Genomic DNA, 18,680 nt, shown 5'->3' on the forward strand with positions numbered 1-18,680 from the left:
GGCTTCTTTTACCAGCTCTTTATTAGCCCTCAGCATCATCTGCCCCTTCAGCCTTCTGGCTTGTGTTCTACCAGGTGGAGCTCTGGAATATTTGCTGCAGGTTTGTGCTGGTCTGTTATCAAACCCTCCTTTCTATTTTTCTGCTTAAGTATGAGCCATCACTAACACAAGTCACCACTGCAAAGCAACAGCAATAAATAATGTCAAACCAACTCAGCACACAAGAAACCGCAGCTGGAAGCTTCCCTCCTGAAAAGCAAAAACGAATTAAGAACTGAAAGAGAATGACTTCTTTAAGCTACCTCAAATCAAGGTTTAAAAAACAGAAAACTTTTTATATTAGGAAAGTATCTTGAATAATAATAATTAAAAACAAAACAACAGAGAAAATGTAACAAAACCTAACAAGATACAAGTTAATAATATACTGTAGAACCCAAACCTATGTTTCACTGGATTTGAAACAGTAAAAAATAACATTCTTAAATTCTTAAAATGTACACGGACCCTGGTTTTTATCAATCTGAAAGCTCAAAACATTATTGCTTCCTTTAGGCCACAGCTGCAAAGCAAATGTCTGCCTATAATACAAAATACATTCTTCCATTAACTGAAAACTACTACAATCCTGAAGCAACCTTTAAGTTTATTTGCTGTTATAGATAACATTATTATGGCATAATAAATGCAATGGGATTTTTTTTTAGGTGTTTCTAATTATTATTTTAAAAATCAGTAGTTTTGTTGCACTTGGATTTTCCATGTAGTAAATGAGTTCTGTAAAATCGTCAGAGAGCATAACTGAACAGACATAAAATTTGAAAGATTTTAGAATGCAAATGTGCTTTGTTAGTGCTTTGTCATGAGCTTTATAGCTTGCAAACACCAATTGCATCAGGTTTTCTCCCACAACCACTGGAAAAGAATAAGGTATTTTTTTTCTTTTTGCAAATGAGAATACAGAAAAGCAACTACCTCACCCCACCCCCAAGTAAGTATACAGAAGGTGAAAACTGGCTACTGAATGTAAAAGACATAAAGCAAGGAGTACAGCCAGACCTCTTTCAATTCCTCATTCTGGCCAGACAGGCTCCCTATGCCTCATTTAATGGGCTCATTAGTGTAATCTGAGTCTACTTTTTGTGCCTGTCTAATTTCTTAGTGAGGCTCAGCTGCTGTTCTGCAAATGGATGCAGGCTGGGGGTGATCAGTAAAACCTGGCTCTGGTTAGAGTGATACAGAAGCAAAATTTCCAAATCCATTCAATGTCTTTGTGGAAACACCCTGAAAATGGAAAATTGCATCAGCATCCATCATTGCAGAGATGTATGGCAGGAAGTTCTTGAAAAGGTTCACCTGTCAGATGCAAAAAAGATTTAGCACCTCCAGTATATTATCGAATTTTTATACATATCAGAAAAAAACTGTTTACTCATGGCATCCATTAAAAAGCCACAGAAGCAGAATAAGCCTTTAAAATTGAGAGTTCAATACCAATTAATCCTTTCAGTTCAACAGTCTAAAATGCAGTGCTGTGCTGCTACAAGAAATACTGAGGCTGTCAACCACATCGGCAAAGTTCACTATATACTTCCCAGTGAACATGAGAGCATGAGAAGGAATGAGAAAATATGCTAAAATACTTACAAACCATGACGGGAAGTCACAGGAGATAAAGACCAAAGCAGACATGTAAGAGAAACAATTTTCATGACAAAGTCTTGCTAACCTACTTCCAGCTAAAACTTCTGTCCCCAGTAACAAGACATTTTGGAGTGACACTAACGCCACTGTTCATACTGCATCCCATCCCTACACAGAAAACTTGACTTTCTAAATATTTGAATCTGCACTAAAAAAGAACAACCGAACATAGCCTACTTCAACAGTTCCATATTCAGTTCTTCAGAGAGGAGTGCCTTAATAGCTGTGATCCCTAAGTAAAGCCCGAATGCAGGAGCTGGATGGATTGCTATCGAAGATGCCTATTTTCCCTACATCCCTCCTGGAGGCACCTGAGTTAGGGGAACAGAACAGTGATTGCCACCAAAACCTGCAGAATCTGGACAACATGGGATCTTAGAAAACCTCCCTTATCTGGCAATCTCAATTACCCTTTTTCTTTCCCTTCACCCACTAAGGTAGTATAAAGTCCATTTATATAAAGTGCACCCCTAAATAAACAGGCATGAGTAGATGTATGATTCTATGTATTTATGAAACAAGGAAATACAAGTATTATTCATTTCCTAAGCTTGTAAAGCAGTTCATACCAAAACCACCCAATAGTAAGAGCATTAGACAAACACAGATGTGCCTGCTAATCTGTTAATAAAAAGATCTTGTTTTGGCCACAGTTAAAAATTTTTAATTCACATTTAAGCCTTAACACTACCTAGGCTTTAAAGTTTCTGAGATTTTTGTGACAATGGTAAAAGAACATTATCATAGAATCATAGAATCATTTAAGCTGGAAAAAGACCTCTAAGATATCAAGTCCAACCATTAACCCAAGACTGCCAAGTCCATCACTAAACCATGTCCCTAAGTACCACACCTACATTTTTTTTCAATGCCTCCAGGGATGGTGATTCCACCATCTCCCTAGGAAGCCTGTTCCAATGCTTGACCATCCTTTCAGCAAAGAAATTTTTCCTAATATCCAAGCTAAACCTCCCCTGGCACAACTTGAGGCTGTTTCCTCTTGTCCTGTCACTTGTTACCTGGGAGAAGAGACTGACCCGCACCCTGCCTACAACCCCCTTTCAGGCAGATGCAGAGCAATAAGATCCCCCCTGAGCTTTCTCCTCTCCAGGCTAAACAGCCCCAGTTCCCTTCAGCTGCTCCTCACAAGACACGTGCTCCAGACCCTTCACCAGCTCCGCTGCCCTTCTCTGGACACGCTCCAGCAGCTCAGCGTCCCTCTTGTAGCGAGGGGCCCAAAACTGAACATGGGAATTGAGGTGCAGCCTCACCAGTGCCAAGTACAAGGGGACAATCACTTCCTTTGCCCCGCTGGCCACACTGTTTCTGATACAAGCCAGGATGCTCTTGGCCGCCTTGGCCACCTGGGCACACTGCTGGCTCATGTTCAGCCAGCTGTCAACCAGCACCCCCAGGTCCCTTTCCACCAGGCAGCTTTCCAGCCGCTCTTCCCCAAGCCCAAACTGCTGCGTGGGGTTGTTGTGACCCAAGTGCAAGAGACATTTAGACCCAAGTGAGGTATTTAGATAGTTCATTCCAAGATAAAATTGGCAGCTAGATTTTTGTCCAGAAACTGCCACCTGGCCTCAGTTATAAATTAGTAAGTAATCAATTATGTAATTTCTTAAATAGAAAATGAAAGTGCTTCCATAGTTTAACAAGAAAACAGATATTCACAGATATATAGGAACATTAATTGACATACAAGAAGCAGGAATCTGCAACAGACCAAGCCTGGAAACTAATTACCAACTCTGAATTAGCAGGTTATTAAGCCAAGTAACTTTTTTAAAAGCCTAAAATATAGGACAAAATGGAATACATGGAATAACTATTTGTAATATTGTAACAGGATTTTTTTAGTTCTAATTTAAATTAGTATTTTGAATCAAAATCTATGGAACACAGCCTTGGACTTTACTAAAAATTTGTATCAAGCTGGAACAGTTGATTAACCTCAGATTTAGATTATTTCTTCTTCTTTCTAAAGTATTTTACTATTATCGATGGCATAAATATTAAAAAAAAAAAATCACAGTTACATTCAACTGCAGTTTTACTGTCAAAAAGCAGTAGGATCTGCAAACAAAAATATAGTAAGTATAAAGGAATGAATCCTGTAATCTGCATATTATGTCCTAACCAATTCAATTAATACAGCACAGAAAAATTAAAGATTCACTTGCATTTGTGTACATTTCTATGAGTTTACAAAAAATGCTACTTTTAAAACTAAAGATGCTAATGTAAGAATTGTGCCTTCTCTTTGACACTGTAGCTATGGAATATCCACAGGAAAGCCCATTAAGCAAAGGTGCCAGGAGGGAACAGAGAAATCAAAATGTGTTAGAGAGTCAAAGAAATGTCTCCAACTGAAGCAGAAAATATATGTATGTTAGCTAAACAGCAACACAGGAACATGCAGAACCTCGTAACAGATTAAAAACAGAGCAGTTAAAGTGGACAAAATGGACTGAGAGGAAGCACTGATAACTTTTTTCCTCATGCCAAATTTATTGCAAAAAAAAAAAAGAAAAAACAGGCACCCCCATCATCACTGTTTTTAACCCAAATGTTAACAAAACTATTTCCACTATTATGCCAGTGGCTGAAGGAAAGAGATAGGAAGCATTTCCTTTGGTTTTCCTACACTTTCCAACAGTGGAACCTAGTTCACTACAGAATTCCTTTCTACCACAAGTAAAATACAAAGGGGAAAAAAAGATGTTGAAAGAAACTTGGAAAACAGGTTGCTTGCATTTGAAGGACTAGAAAATGTCATGGTGAGACGAGGATGATAACCACACGTGTCTCTCTCAATCAAATAAACCCTGCATTTGTTACACTCCATCTGTTTTGCTCAGTTTTGTTCCGGGATGTAATTCCTTTGAAAAGAAAATTTTTCCCTATGACCACTGAGTTTCTTCTGTAAACAATATTAATTCTCTTAGTCTTTATCAGTCATTTTCAGACATTCATGTGATGATAAGCCATCAGAACAACAATGGAACTTCAAGGAAGCTTTGGCAGTAGTTTTCTCTGGGGCTTGAATCCAAAAGCTTTTATATGTTGTGAAGTATTTGTCCTCCCTCATCCCTTTTTCTTCCTGGCTTTCTATTTTACTTGGCTTTATATTGTGAGGCAGCTCTGATTAAAATTTATCTGACAGTAAATCCAGTTGGCAAGAATACAACAAGACACCTTTCTCAACTTGCACAAAACCATACAAACCCCACATCACTGAAGACTCTAGAGGACAGCTGGAAACCCATCTCTCGTGTTTTCATATACTTTCTTATTCACGTGCTTTTGAAAAATTACTCCTATTCTCGACTGTGTAAACAAGAATTATAGACAAAAAAACATTAACTGGATTAGATTAAGTTATTCTTAAACAAAACCCCAAAGTTTAATGCTACCCTTGCACCTGCAGGGGAAACTATGAACAAATAAACAGCTTTGCAGTATCCTCTAAAAGAAAACAAAATCTGCTGAATGAAAAAAGAAATGCAGATCTGAAATAGTAATTCAATTTTATCATTATTTTCTTTCCATTGAAAATGTTTTGTCCTTCACATTTAAATTTATTTTCAAAATCAAGGTTGCGCAGGCTAATACTGATTGCCAGCTGATACATGAATAAGAGGCGACAGTAAAACACTATACGACATTGGTTTGTTGAAAAATATTTAAATATTGATAGTTACTAATGAAGCATTACTATTGATAATATTAGAATCAAACCAAGGAAGCACATTCTGGAACCAATTTATCTGAATCAGAGTCCAGTTTAAAGGATGTTACTGCTATGTGCAATGAGAAACAACTTTCAGCAATTCAGTAGAACAGATCCTTGAAGATCAGTGTGAAAAGGATCAGCTTCTATGAGCTATTTAATTATAATCTGCAGACAAAGATAAATGTTCTGGTGCAGTCCACTCTTGTGGTCATTGACAACATATAAAGAATTACAAAGAATATTTTTTTTCACCTCATACTAGTATGACAAATATCCATATTTTCCTAAACATGCTCAAAAATTCAATGATTAAGACTAAGGGGACTACATTGATAGTTTTACTGAATGAGCTTTTGATAAACTGTGAAATATTAAAAATGTTTGCAATCATTGTATGAGCTTCATGACTACATTAACAAAAAATAATTATCTGCCAAGGTCACGCTGTATTATCAGGGTGTGCCACTTGGTAAACGAAAAAAAACATAGACATGTGCCTGCCAATAATACCTATTCGTAAATCAGAGACCCATCTACTGGCTTGGAATTGCCAGTTTCCCCTGCCTTGAACCCAGTGACTCCCAACCCTTCTGAAAGCCCACCTGGGCACGTGGCGTGGCTCAACAAGTCAGGCTGGATGGGGTTTGAGCAACCTGATCCAGTGAAAGATGCCCCTGCCTGAATGATGTCCCTGTCTCCAATACAGAGAGGTAAATAGCCTTCTGATCATTACAGGCCCCACCTCACACATGTAAAAGCACTTCACAGAGTCCCACTTTTATTAATACAGCATGATAAGCACAGTTTGCTGTGCCAAACTGATTTCCCTGATAGTTACCGGTGTTTATTCGTTATCAAATCTAGAACCGTTAGGAATACTTCCAGAAATAATACCTGTTAATAATTTACTTTGCAGCACAAAGCAGCAGATGAATATGGGCGACCTAGAAGCAGATCTCTGAAAATATACCTACAGCAACTAAAAGTACCCTTAAGCACACAGGGGACAGACATTCCACCAATTCTTCCAACTCAGATTGGCAACTGAAAAAGAAGGCTGTATCACAACATGCCTTAAAAACCTGATGATTTAGAGGAGCGTAAAGTGATATTACAGGTAAAGAAGCACTGGTAAGGTAACAGGTAGCCCATTCCATGATTATCAAATTCATTCATCATATAATTTCATTGTTTTAAGGGAGGTTCTGGAATCGCCCTAAAGCAAATATGCAACTGAATTGAAAGGGTCTCACTATAAAATCTGGAGTAAATGTGGAGTAAAACAAGCACTTTGAAGGCTTTTTTTGTGGCATTCCAAGGAATGAGAAAGGCTTGAGAGGCCGTATCTCCTCCCCAACCTCTACATCAAAGCTGAGAGTGCTGAGGGTAAACTGCGTATAAACAAAAGCTCTTGGGTGGATTCAAACATGAAATTTAAAGGAAACTATTAGAAATCATCATAATATGCTTTGCTGATGTGAATTACCCTTAAAATAAAATCCTTTTATTATAAACAGCTTTTACAAACTCGTGAAGATTTCAAACATACACTTCAAAAGTTTCAGCAACACAGTATCATGCATCTTGACATCAAAGTATTGTATTATAGGCTAAAGCTTCCCGTATTGACTACCACTGCTGAATTCATATGGAAGCTTATAACTCTTGTGTGTGGAAGACAATAATGGTGTCAATTTCAGCACAAAAAGTGCCAAAACTCAACCCCACATTTCCCTGCTGCCCTCGTGGATTGAAGTAATTTTTTTAGATGGCCATGTTAAAAAAACCCAACCAAATAAAAAAAAAAAACAACAAAGTGTAGTTTGGCACATGGACTAATCTGTTGTTCCTTGATGTAGGCACATGAGTTTTCTTCGTACACATGCAGTACTCTATAGATTCCTAGAAACAAGGGAGTCTTTGCCCCAAAGTGCTACGTCGCTGCAGAAAGCAGTGATTGTCTTGCACAAGCACAATATAATTAGATCAGAATTGTAAGACATTCACAGAAAAGATTTATTAAAAAAGCCCTATATAAAGTGCAGCAGTTGGTTTTAAAAAGTAATTTCCCCTTTTTTATTTAATTCACCACCATTTTCTTTTTCAGGCAAAAAGAAAACATGTTTCAGACCATACCACCAGAGCCACTGTACTTTATCATCACTGTGGAATGACACTCAGCTTCAAAATGTTCTGTTCCTTCCTCCCACTCATACAGTAGGAATAAATAATTTAATCAAGTATTCATCAGGAGAAGGGAATAGCCTATTAGTCTATGCCTGCATTCCTTCCCCCTCACTTCCTTGCATCTCCTAGAACTCCAGATGAGGTGGGAGTGTATGCCTTTCATTTTATTTGTGTATTTTATAGCTTAGCAGAAAAAACAGCTCTATGAGCTTAAGAAAAAAAACCAAACGCAACTCATGAGAATCTTCCATTTCACGCAAAACTTTCTAAGAGTAAAGAACGGATACAAACATCATAATACCATTTTTGGGAAAGAATGAGAAAATTCACACTGCATAAAAAACCCCTAGAAGAATGGTACTAAACCAATACCACTTTTGGAAAATCAGTTACCAGTGGCTTCTTCAATCCCCCACATTAAACACCCACCTCCTTCTAAAAGATACCTATGAACACAAATCCCCACAATGCAAAACCATGAAAAACACGGTTTGCTGGTAAGCACATTTACATTTCTTAAATTACTTACAAAGCACCAAGCTACTATCTTTTGACACATTCATCCAAAGATGGGAGGAACATTGCCTTCAACCTGACTGACCAGGGGCAGATTCTAAACAGAAGAATTTAAAGACCATCCTTATTTATTATTTCCATTTGAGCTGGACTAGAATCCTTGAAAAGAACAATTGGCGTAGCAAGTACTGTCCTTTTCAGACGCCAGTGTCCCACTTCTAGAGTTTTAACGTAAATGTTTTAACAATATAAAAGCTTGAGAAAAAGAAAAAGACACCAGTGCTACCCTCAAACATACAATACACCTATTTGGCCCTAGAAATTATGGCATTTGCTTCAAAGAATGGGAGTTGATGTTCTGAGGCTTAAAAATGCTTGATGCTATTGGCCTTCTGGTTTATCTGCCTCTGTGATTCAGCTGCCACACTGTCAACTATTTCTCTAAAAAAAAAGTCGTCACTCCCTCAAGAACTAGAAATTCAATTATCTACTTTTTTCTTACAGTGAAAGCTAATGGTATGGAGGCTGTGGAAAAAAAAAATTTCCAAAAAAAATCCCATCAAAACAAACAACAAACCCATAAAAAAACCCAAATCACAAAAAACCACACCCCTGAAACACAAACCCTAAAAAACACTTTACAGTCTAAGAACCTGACATTCATTTCTAGAGCAGAGTGGCTTTGGTTTCAGTACAGAACACCCTACTCTTTATCTATGTCCCTCAGCACAATTATAATTGTTCAGCATATCCATGCAGTACTATTTAATTTTAATTTCCTATGATTTGTCAACTTAGAGCTGTCAAATAGGTTTTTTTAGATTAACAGAAACACTCTCTCACCCTCTGCATGCCTTGAAATAATTAGGTAATTGTTTGAATCTTGTGTGCCACTGGTCCATTTGGCCCTGTGTCCAACTCAAAAGAAATCCACAAAAATCAAGTCTAGCATTTTGCAGCAGGACGTGTATAATTTACTGAAATACAGGAAAATTTTTGAATCCACAAAAAAAATGTGGAAACCCACAAAGCTATGATAATTTCTGTACTCTCTTTTCACAACAGATAAAACTTCACAGAAAGCAAAAGTATGAAGACTTTGTTGGGAACTGAATCAACTTTCTACAGGAGAAAGCAAGAGACACCCTTAGTTTCGTAGTGCCTCACCAGTCTATTTCAGGCCTTTAAGCTTCTCTAAATTATTATCTCAGATATATTGGTATACGCATTTTATGAGAAAAGTATGTGTCTTATTCCTAAATAGAAAACCACTGTGATTATTTAGAAACAAAATAAATGCAGATAATTTTTCTTATAAGTGTTGATCATCACAAATCCAATCTGTTTACTTAGTGCAGCAAAGCCTCTGGAAGTCATTATTTTACGTCTTTTCGTCATCCATGAAGTAGTACATCATCACTGCCTGGAAGGAAAGAGCTCTGCGTGAATTCAGTGAAAGGACAAAGATGCAACAAGATGAAAATAAAATATGCCTCTAAGGGTTGGGAGACGGAAGGAGAGTGAAGGAAAGAAAGACGAAATAAGTGATCATGGTTATTTGCTACTCCAGACAAATGGACTCTTCTTTGATTCAATTTATTAAATCTAATTAACAAAATATTCTTTCTTAAGCCACAGAAACGGTTACAAAATATCATTAAATATCCTCTCTGAAACATCATTAAGTATTAACCACAAGTACCTACAACCTGAAAGCTTTAAATCACGTCTTCTCTGTGACTTCTTCATCTTACAAAAGAGAACTGAAAATTGATATATGACTTGAAGGCCATACCATAGATTCACGCCTTTAAGATTACAAAGGTAAATAAGTGTAACAATTCTTGTTGTTCTTACTTACTCATATATTCTTTATAAGTCCTCCAAGGTGTCACTCTAATTCTGAAATACCTTTTCCCACCTAAAACTGAGCGTCATGTTATTAATGAAGTGAGTAACCTGAGAGTAAGTTGAAATCTCTTTTTACAAAAAGAGCTGTATACTCTTTTTAACATGGGAAAACATAGTAAATCCTTCTTAAAAATACATCAGTTTGCTTGCAAATAGGAAAATAATCTTTTGAGAATTAGTATCTATTGTTGAATACAAATATGAAGTTAATAAATTTTTCTTATTAAATGTGGTGTAAACTATAGAGCTTAAAATTACCTAATACAATGGTCCACTATGTCGTGTAGTTACACCCTTTGAAATCTCATGCACAGGGTACAGAAGAAATCAGACTGTGCTAAGAATTTTGAATCCAACAGTGACAGGACTGACTGCAGGCAGAGGTCAAACAAGCTACTATCTTACACCCTCTAAAACAGACTGTGAGATCAACAGAAGCTCAGCACAACCCATCACCACCACTGTCCTACACAAACGCTGGAGTCCAAGGCCCCAGACAGAAATACTGTAACAGAAAAGGAATTATATTTTTACTAGGATAGAAGAAAAAAATAGATTACACCATGAAAATCTGTGTGTCCTACCCAGTAAGTGGCTCTATTCCTGGATGAGATCCCTCTGACTGTCCTGAACATGAGGTCTCTATTTTAAATAAAGATCTTTCAAATTTTGATGGATTAGTGAGGAAGGCAGTCACCTTCATGGCACCCTTAACATAAGATGACTCCAAACATGAAGTTCCTTTATCCCCACTGCTCTTTCTTTAGACATGTTTACCTAAGCAGTGCCTCCACGTACTATTTACCTCAGTAAGTGTGAATGCTTTTAGAGCCCCACTCTCTCCTTCCTTGCCTCAGCTGGCCTGTATGTATCCAAGAACAACCCACACTGTAAGTACTCTATCCAGTAATTTCAGGTCCTGAATAATGACCCTTCCCTTCCCCCACCAACTATCTAGTTGGGCGAAGAAAAAAAAATTACAACACCCAGTGCACCAGACAAATAAATCCAGTAAAACTTGTAGCAGCTCATAAGTTTTTTCAACAAAAGGCTGCAGAGTATAAATATATTGTACCTACACGATATATTGTAACTGTGTTCCTCTGTCTCTAACTGTATGGATTAACCTGGTTATACACGTTAAAAACTCTGATGGTACTGCATATCTTGCAGTCACAAATATGTCACAAAAATGCATCTCAAAGAGGCTTGCTGGAGCATCGCTGTTGTTTTCCCTTACTTAACTTGTTGAACTCCAGGCAAGAAAATTTCATGATGTGACTTTGAAACAAAGAGTCCAATCTTGACAGAGAACTTGACTGAACTTCTATGGAAATAACTGTATTAAACTTACCAGCACAAATATGAAAATATATTCAAGTTTCTGTAGTGGTTCCCCTCCCACATGCAACTAATGCATGCAATATCGTTTAATTTTGCTTTTAAACTTCTGCTTTGCTACTCAGTTTCTACAGTGGATTTCTTCCAAGACTTCAAGAAAATTATTTAAATGGAACTTATTACATCATACAGGAAAATGCAACCTCTATTTAGAAATGTGAGAAAGGGTTTCTCTCCTATCTGGAAATCAACTAGTTAACAGTGACATAAAACCTTAACAAGAGGAACAAGACATTAATGGGAAATCTCCCCTGGTAACAGACCAATGTGCTTTGAACACAAGTGCTTCAACCAGCACAACCACTCAACATTGAGAATGATTCAACTCTCCCTAAGGAGCCTGACATCTGTGATTATTACTGATAAATACATCCTTGTCCTGGGCTGAGCTTACAATTTATTTCAACAGGAGGTAAAAGTCTTTTTGAAGATTAAATTATACCAGTTTTCTCTCCATGTGTTCTGGACTGTATGCACATACACAGTCCCAGAGGACATGCTGCAGGAGGCGTCTAACTCAGTGTCCCTATACAAAAATTAAATGAGGACATACGTACTTGAAGGATTAGATACAGGGACAACAGTATGTTTCCTTGGACTGGAATAAGATGGAATGTCCTCTACATACTATCGCTGCTTGTTAGTAATGAGCATGTATTAACAATAAATTAGATGTGCTTATATGAAGCAAAACAAAAAGTATTTATCTTTTCAGCATTACCTCAAAGCTTTGTCTTTGCCTCAAACAAGATAAGTGAGTTTTAAAATAAATACTGAAGGCAAAACCTATCCATATCAATATCGTACTGCTGGTAATAAAAGCTTAGATTAACAAAATATATTTAAAAGCCTGGGAATTGGTTCATGTCTCACACTATTTACCTGCACTTTGCGTTTCTTTTAATGTGTGTAATTTTAGCAATAAACAATCTGTTCCACTCATTTCCATTTCTCTCCATTGAACTTCAGCCGCAAACACTGAATAGCGTTTTAAATATGCAAGGGCAATGTCTGATTTTTTGTCTCTTAGGAACAACAGAAAAGTATCTATCAATGTCTAAGATTTTCACACATCTTGTATTTTCATCAGATCTGCATTGGTGTAAATGTCTATGTACACCTTTAGAAGACCATTTAAAAAACACAGCATTTTTAAAAAAAATGTAAGAAAACAAAAACCCCAAGAGCCTAGATGAAACTAACTTCTTGAAACCCTAACACTTCCAGGTGACAGGGATGGAGTGTGGGTGAAGATGACATTAAACCCCTTGGACTGGCTGATGGCCAGCCTGGCCCTTGGCAAACTTGCCGCACCCTGTGCACACCTCTGGCCACCCCGAGCCTCGGTGTGTGATGCACACAGCGGAGCAATGCCTTCCCACCCTGACACACCCTTTTCCAGCAGCACCATCCAAGGAGCTGTTGTGTTTCTCACAGAGCCAACATACAGAATGGCTTTGGCAAACAGCAGGAACGACGCAGCAAATGATCAGATTTTAATAAAAAAGTGATTTTCAATCCAGTTAGAAGCCAGAAGATGTTTCCTGAGACACACACTATTGACATGAAAATGGCAGTGCCAGAACTGCTTTTCATTCCATGTGAAAATTCACACCTTAATGGTGCTGTGGCGCTACTCATCAAATGGTAAACATGTCATTTCAAAAATTCATCTTACAAAATACTAAGTTTGTAGGTTGTTTTTCTGTTGCTAACTCTGCATATAATTGCATATATTAGCTCTTCAATAAGTTCAACCAAAGGGAAAAAAAAATAAATCAAAATTTCCCTACCACTAGTTAATTTTGCTTTTCACATTCCACTCAAACTAGTAGTCTTTTTAATATATTTCAGAAACAAAGCAATACTTTGGTAATAAAGAAACATAGATTGGATTTCTCAAGTTAAACTGCAAAACCTGAATTTACATAAGTAGGGGAAAAGCACACTGAAATTAAATTTCTTGATGAAAGACTTCCCACTGCATGACTTTTCATAAATCGACCATGTACGTTTGTATAAGGGTTGCTCCCCTCCACTTTCCTACCAAGATTTCCACTGCTGTGCAAAGCACGAAGCACACTTTTCTGAATTACTACTCTTGGAGTAAAAGTCACAACAAACCAAGTTAGATAAACAAAGTAACAGAGTACAAGATGTGATGCAAGAAGTTTAGAGTTAAGGTAATAAGGTGCATAAAACAACTAACGTGTTGGGTCTTTATTTTCTACACAGATATCCAGCAGATGAGGCTGCCCAAGCTGAGAACATGCTGCTCTTCCCAGCTTTTCCTGTTGCTCCCTCCCTCCCCTCTCTGTGCTTCTACTATTTTTCCACAGATGTGGTCACCAGCGCTTAGCAACCAAGGGGACATGATGGCACAGAGAAAAATCCTCCATCTAGAGCTCACCCTGCTCCACCTCTGTGGCTGCAAACTATCACGGCAAATTAGGAAGAACGTGTTTTCTTTGTTGCCTCAGAGACACCAGATGGGACCTCAGAGGCAGCTTGGTGTGAGCTGGATTTTCTTGCCTGGGTGGATGTACGGGGAAGAATTTAACAAGCAGGAGACTAAGAGAACCGGAGTCTTGCTGGTAAAACGGCTCCCAGATGCTAATGCCCATGAGGGGAAAGAGGGAAAGAGGGAAAGAGGGAAAGAGGGAAAGAGGGAAAGAGGGAAAGAGGGAAAGAGGGAAAGAGGGAAAGAGGGAAAGAGGGAAAGAGGGAAAGAGGGAAAGAGGGAAAGAGGGAAAGAGGGAAAGAGGGAAAGAGGGAAAGAGGGAGCCAGGTACCAGGGTGATGGGAAAGAGAAAAGTGATAGAAAAACAAGGGAACACTACCTACTGCTGCTCAGCGCTCCAGCCGTCCTGCCGGGCGGGGAGGCAGCAGAGGGCCTCGCCACCGGCAGCTAAGAGCAAAGTCCGCGCAAAACCCCGCGCACACGACGGAGGAAAGCGAATACTCACTTCACCCATGCCACAGGTAGGTGCTGCCTCCGCGCTGCAGGGCGGCCGCCGCCTCCCAGCCGCTGGGGCCGTCACCGCCCCGCCGCAGCCACCGCCCCCGTCAGCCTCGCCCGGCCCCGCCAGCGAAGCGGCCGCGCCCGCCGCAGCAGCAGCAGCGCCCCCTGGCGGAGGCCGCGGGCCGGGCGGGGCCGCAGGGCGCGGCGGCGGCCGGGGCGCGGCGGGGCGGGGCGGGCCGGGCTGCTCGGCCGCGGGTCGGGAGCGGAGGCGGCGCGCAGGGGGCGCCGCGGGGGGGGGGCGCCGGGCGGTGCGGCTGCTGGGGGGCGGCCGGTAAAAACGTCCCGGCTGGACAGCTTCCCTCCTTCGGGCTGCCAGCCCGCTGCCGCCGGGCCGTGGCCGCTCCTGGCTGTCCCGCGGGGGCCCGACGGCTGTGGGGCGCTGCGGGCCGGGGCGACCGCGAGGGGCGCGGGGAGCCTGGGCGGGGGGCGCCGCTCCCCGCAGGCAGCTCCCCGCCAGCTCCCGCTGCGCTGGCGGGCGGCTTGCGGGCGTAGGACGCGGCTCTTCCCCGCTCGTCCGTGGGTCGTTTCCCGCAAACGCCAAGGCAGAGTGGTCCTTCACAGCCGCCCACTTCTGCTGTTCTTCGTTCACGTTCAGCGCTAAATGGGTTTCCGAGTGGAAGTCATTCCTTGGTGTCTTTGAGCTGTCGCCAAAGGCAGTGACATTATGCATTTGCCTAATGTGCTTTTGAAAATATGTATGTGCGTTTTTTCTACCGATGGCTAATTGTAATACCTTTTGAAGATCCCTTGGAAAGCTTGGAAAGCAAGCAATGAAAAATAAGCTAGTCTGCAGCTCAGTGCAAGGGGCTTTATGTGTTATTTTACTGAAGGAGGTGCCTCAGATTTGTTAGATCTTGCTTGGACAAGAAAAACATCTTCCGTGCTTCTGAGTGGGGACAAAAGAAATTCTGCACGGATTTTCGGTGCGAACAGGCACCCCAAGAGCACTAGGCACTAGAGCAGTAGAGTTTCTTTTTTTACAATGTGTACCTAAACCCGTTATGGGTAGCTAGCCGCAACAAAACCACAGCTATGTGTAAGTTAAAATGCTTTGCCCCTAAATCGAAACGCCAGCCCACCTAGGCTCCCTGGCACTTTCACCATCAGTGCTTCGCGTTCCCGAAGGCCTCCTGCTGTGTCCTGGGTGCATTGCCCGCACTGATTCCCCATTCTGATGTTCCTAGAACCTTAGTTGATACAGAAGGCTGTAGAAATTAATCATATCTGTAGTTTTTGACCCTGGTCATAGCATAGGACCTTGAAAAGTCACTGGAAATACCTTGAATTCTCTGCTGCTTCAGAGCAGGGAAGGGAAACATAGGATAGCCTGGACATCAGAACATGCAAATCCAGCATATACTTGTGACAACAGAATAATGGTTTAAGTAAATGCAATTGTTTTCTTCATCTTTAGAAAGAAACCTTCACCTTCTTTAGAACTATGAAAGGTACCTGAACAAATTTCACAATCATGGATTTCAAATTGTTCTTAGGTGGTCTGTGTGCTGTGCTCACATTTGCTTGCCCAAAATCTGTCACTTTTCCTAATGCAGCACCAGCATGCCATGACAAGGAGGAAGAGGTTCTCGGAGGGTGTTTTTCTCTTCAGTTCTATCATTTCAGCACAGGTAGCAGGTCACATGTTTCTGTAGCACACTTGGCCAATTCCCCAAGTGGTGTCAGATCTGGTACCAGCCCCAGCCACACAGAGCCTGCATGAAACAGCACCCACATTGTCCTGTCTGCCAGAAACCAGCTGCTTGATTGTGCCTGGTTTGCTCTTCATTTTAAATAAATTAAAAAAAAAAAAAAGAAACAAGACACTTCCTGCAATATAGTAACAGTATTTGATAGTGTCAGTCTGGTTTCTCGGAACAACATATATTCAATTCAAATAAGCTGTAATTTAGCGGGAGACAGTGTTATCTGACTTTGGTGACTACAAATAAACTCTTTAGATTTCTGTATGCATTTAAAGTTGAATGTTACGCTGGAGGAGATCACATGAGTAGGGGCAATTTTATTTTTTCTCCTTCCATCTCGAAATGCACTCCTAAGAGTCTCCCCCCCCCTTTTTTTACTATGTTTTTCTAAGATGTTTCCAATTTTTTTCTTTTCCTTATCATTTTGATACTTCAGTGCTGATGTACGTTTGCTTTCTGAATGCCTTGTGTATGTTGAAATCTGAAATATTTCAGTATCCAGTGTTACTGGAATAGTTGTGTTTGTCTTAGGGACAACACAGGCCTGTGAAATTCCAGGTAATGATGATGGTGTAGTTGGCTAACAACGACAGTGCTTTTAAAAATTACTGTGCATTATACAACTAATAGATTTCCTTGGGACACAGAGTGCTAAATTAATATTAAATAAGTAATTTTTTTACATTAAATTGAAACAGGTCGCTCAAAAGCATCCTCATACAGCTGTGCCGTTTTTCATCTGTTTATATAACATCTACTCCAATGGGATCTGGATTCATTACTAGACTGGGATTACTCAGTGCTGGAGTCGCATAGACAATGAATACAGACTATAGCTAATTTACTTATTTGGTCCCTGTTTTCATGCAGTCTTAGTCATGCCCCGAAATAATAATAAAGCCATCATTACTGTTTAATACAAGTAATAGGATCATAACTGTAATTGCTAATTAATAAGTGAAAAGTGATGGGGTTTATCAGATGGTGCAGCCTGTTTCCAAGGGAGAAGAGTGACCTGCAATAATTAATATTGCAGCACCACTCAGTGTTCAAAGGGGATATAGCTTCATAATCAGTACATTTATTAACAGTTGCATTGCCGCCTGAAGAAACACTGTGATCATAGTAATCTCATTAATCCTATACATATGTGCAACATGTATAGGATAATGCTGCAGCTTACTTTAGGTATACCATGAGAGAAGTAAAGTATGGACACAAACATGCTGAATATAAAGATATTGGAAGAAAAATGTCTAGTACCTATCTTGATATAAATGAGCCAAATGGAAGTATTAATGGAATGGAAATCACTAGTTTGTTACCAGCATCTTTTCTCCAAAAGCTAAGAAAGAATTTTTGATCCGTTTAGTCCTTCAGTTCTTTATCTACTTTTTTACTTGAAATATATCATCCTGAAGAACAGAACAGACTTACCCTCTGCCCACGCTTCCTGCCAAATAACATTATACCATATAATGTGCTAACTTTCCATTCATGGACATGATTAACAAGGAGACAGGGAATAACTGACCTTCAGAAAGTCCAGCCTCTTGCATCATATTTCCAGCTTGGCATTGGGCCATGTTAAAGTCACAATGCTTGTATTAATGTGCTGGCTTCCTCACAAATATTACATATATGTAAATTAAAATGATTCTGTTTTTTTCTCCAGCGATCCTTATTTCTGTCAGTTATGAAATATTGCTGTCTTGGGAGCTGCTTCACTGGTGTCTCTGCAGTAAGCCAAGATCAGCAGCTTCCTCAATGCCTGCCAACAGTCAGAAGCAATTTTTCATTGGTTTTTTGGTTTTTTTTTAATGTTGTCATGGTTGAACACCAGCCAACAACTAAGCAACACACTGCCACTTGCTCAGTCGTCCCGTCCCCCCCCCCGGGATGCGGGAGAGAATCAGAAGAGTAAAACTGAGAAAACTCGTGGGTTGAGATAAAGACAATTTGATAGGTAAAGCAAAAGCCACACACATAAGCAAATCAAGCCAAGGAATTCATTCACAGCTTCCATGGGCAGGCAGGTGTTCAACCATCTCCAGGAAAGCTGGGATCCATCACATGTAACAGTTACTTGGGAAGACAAATGCCATCACTCCGAAAATCAACCCCCTTCCTCCTTCTTTCCCCAGCTTTATATACTGAGAATGACATCACATGGTATGGAATACCTCTTGGGCTAGCTTGGGTCACCTGTCCTGGCTGTGTCCCCTCCCAATTTCCCATGCACCTCCAGCCCTCTTGCTGGCAGGGCCCAAGAAGCTGAAAAGTCCCTGACTTAGTACAAACATTACTTAGCAACAACTAAAACCATGGTATGTTATCAACATATTCTCACACCAAATCCAGAACACAGCGCTGCACCAGCTACTATGATGAAAATTAACTCTATCCCAGCTGAAACTAGGACAAACATATTATTTTTCCCTTCCTCTTACTCAATAGTTGTAATTTTTCTTTAAAAATTGTACCCTCAGACATCTAC

Source organism: Falco rusticolus, chromosome 8 (genome assembly GCF_015220075.1).
Source record: "Falco rusticolus isolate bFalRus1 chromosome 8, bFalRus1.pri, whole genome shotgun sequence".
NCBI classification, from domain to species: domain Eukaryota; kingdom Metazoa; phylum Chordata; class Aves; order Falconiformes; family Falconidae; genus Falco; species Falco rusticolus.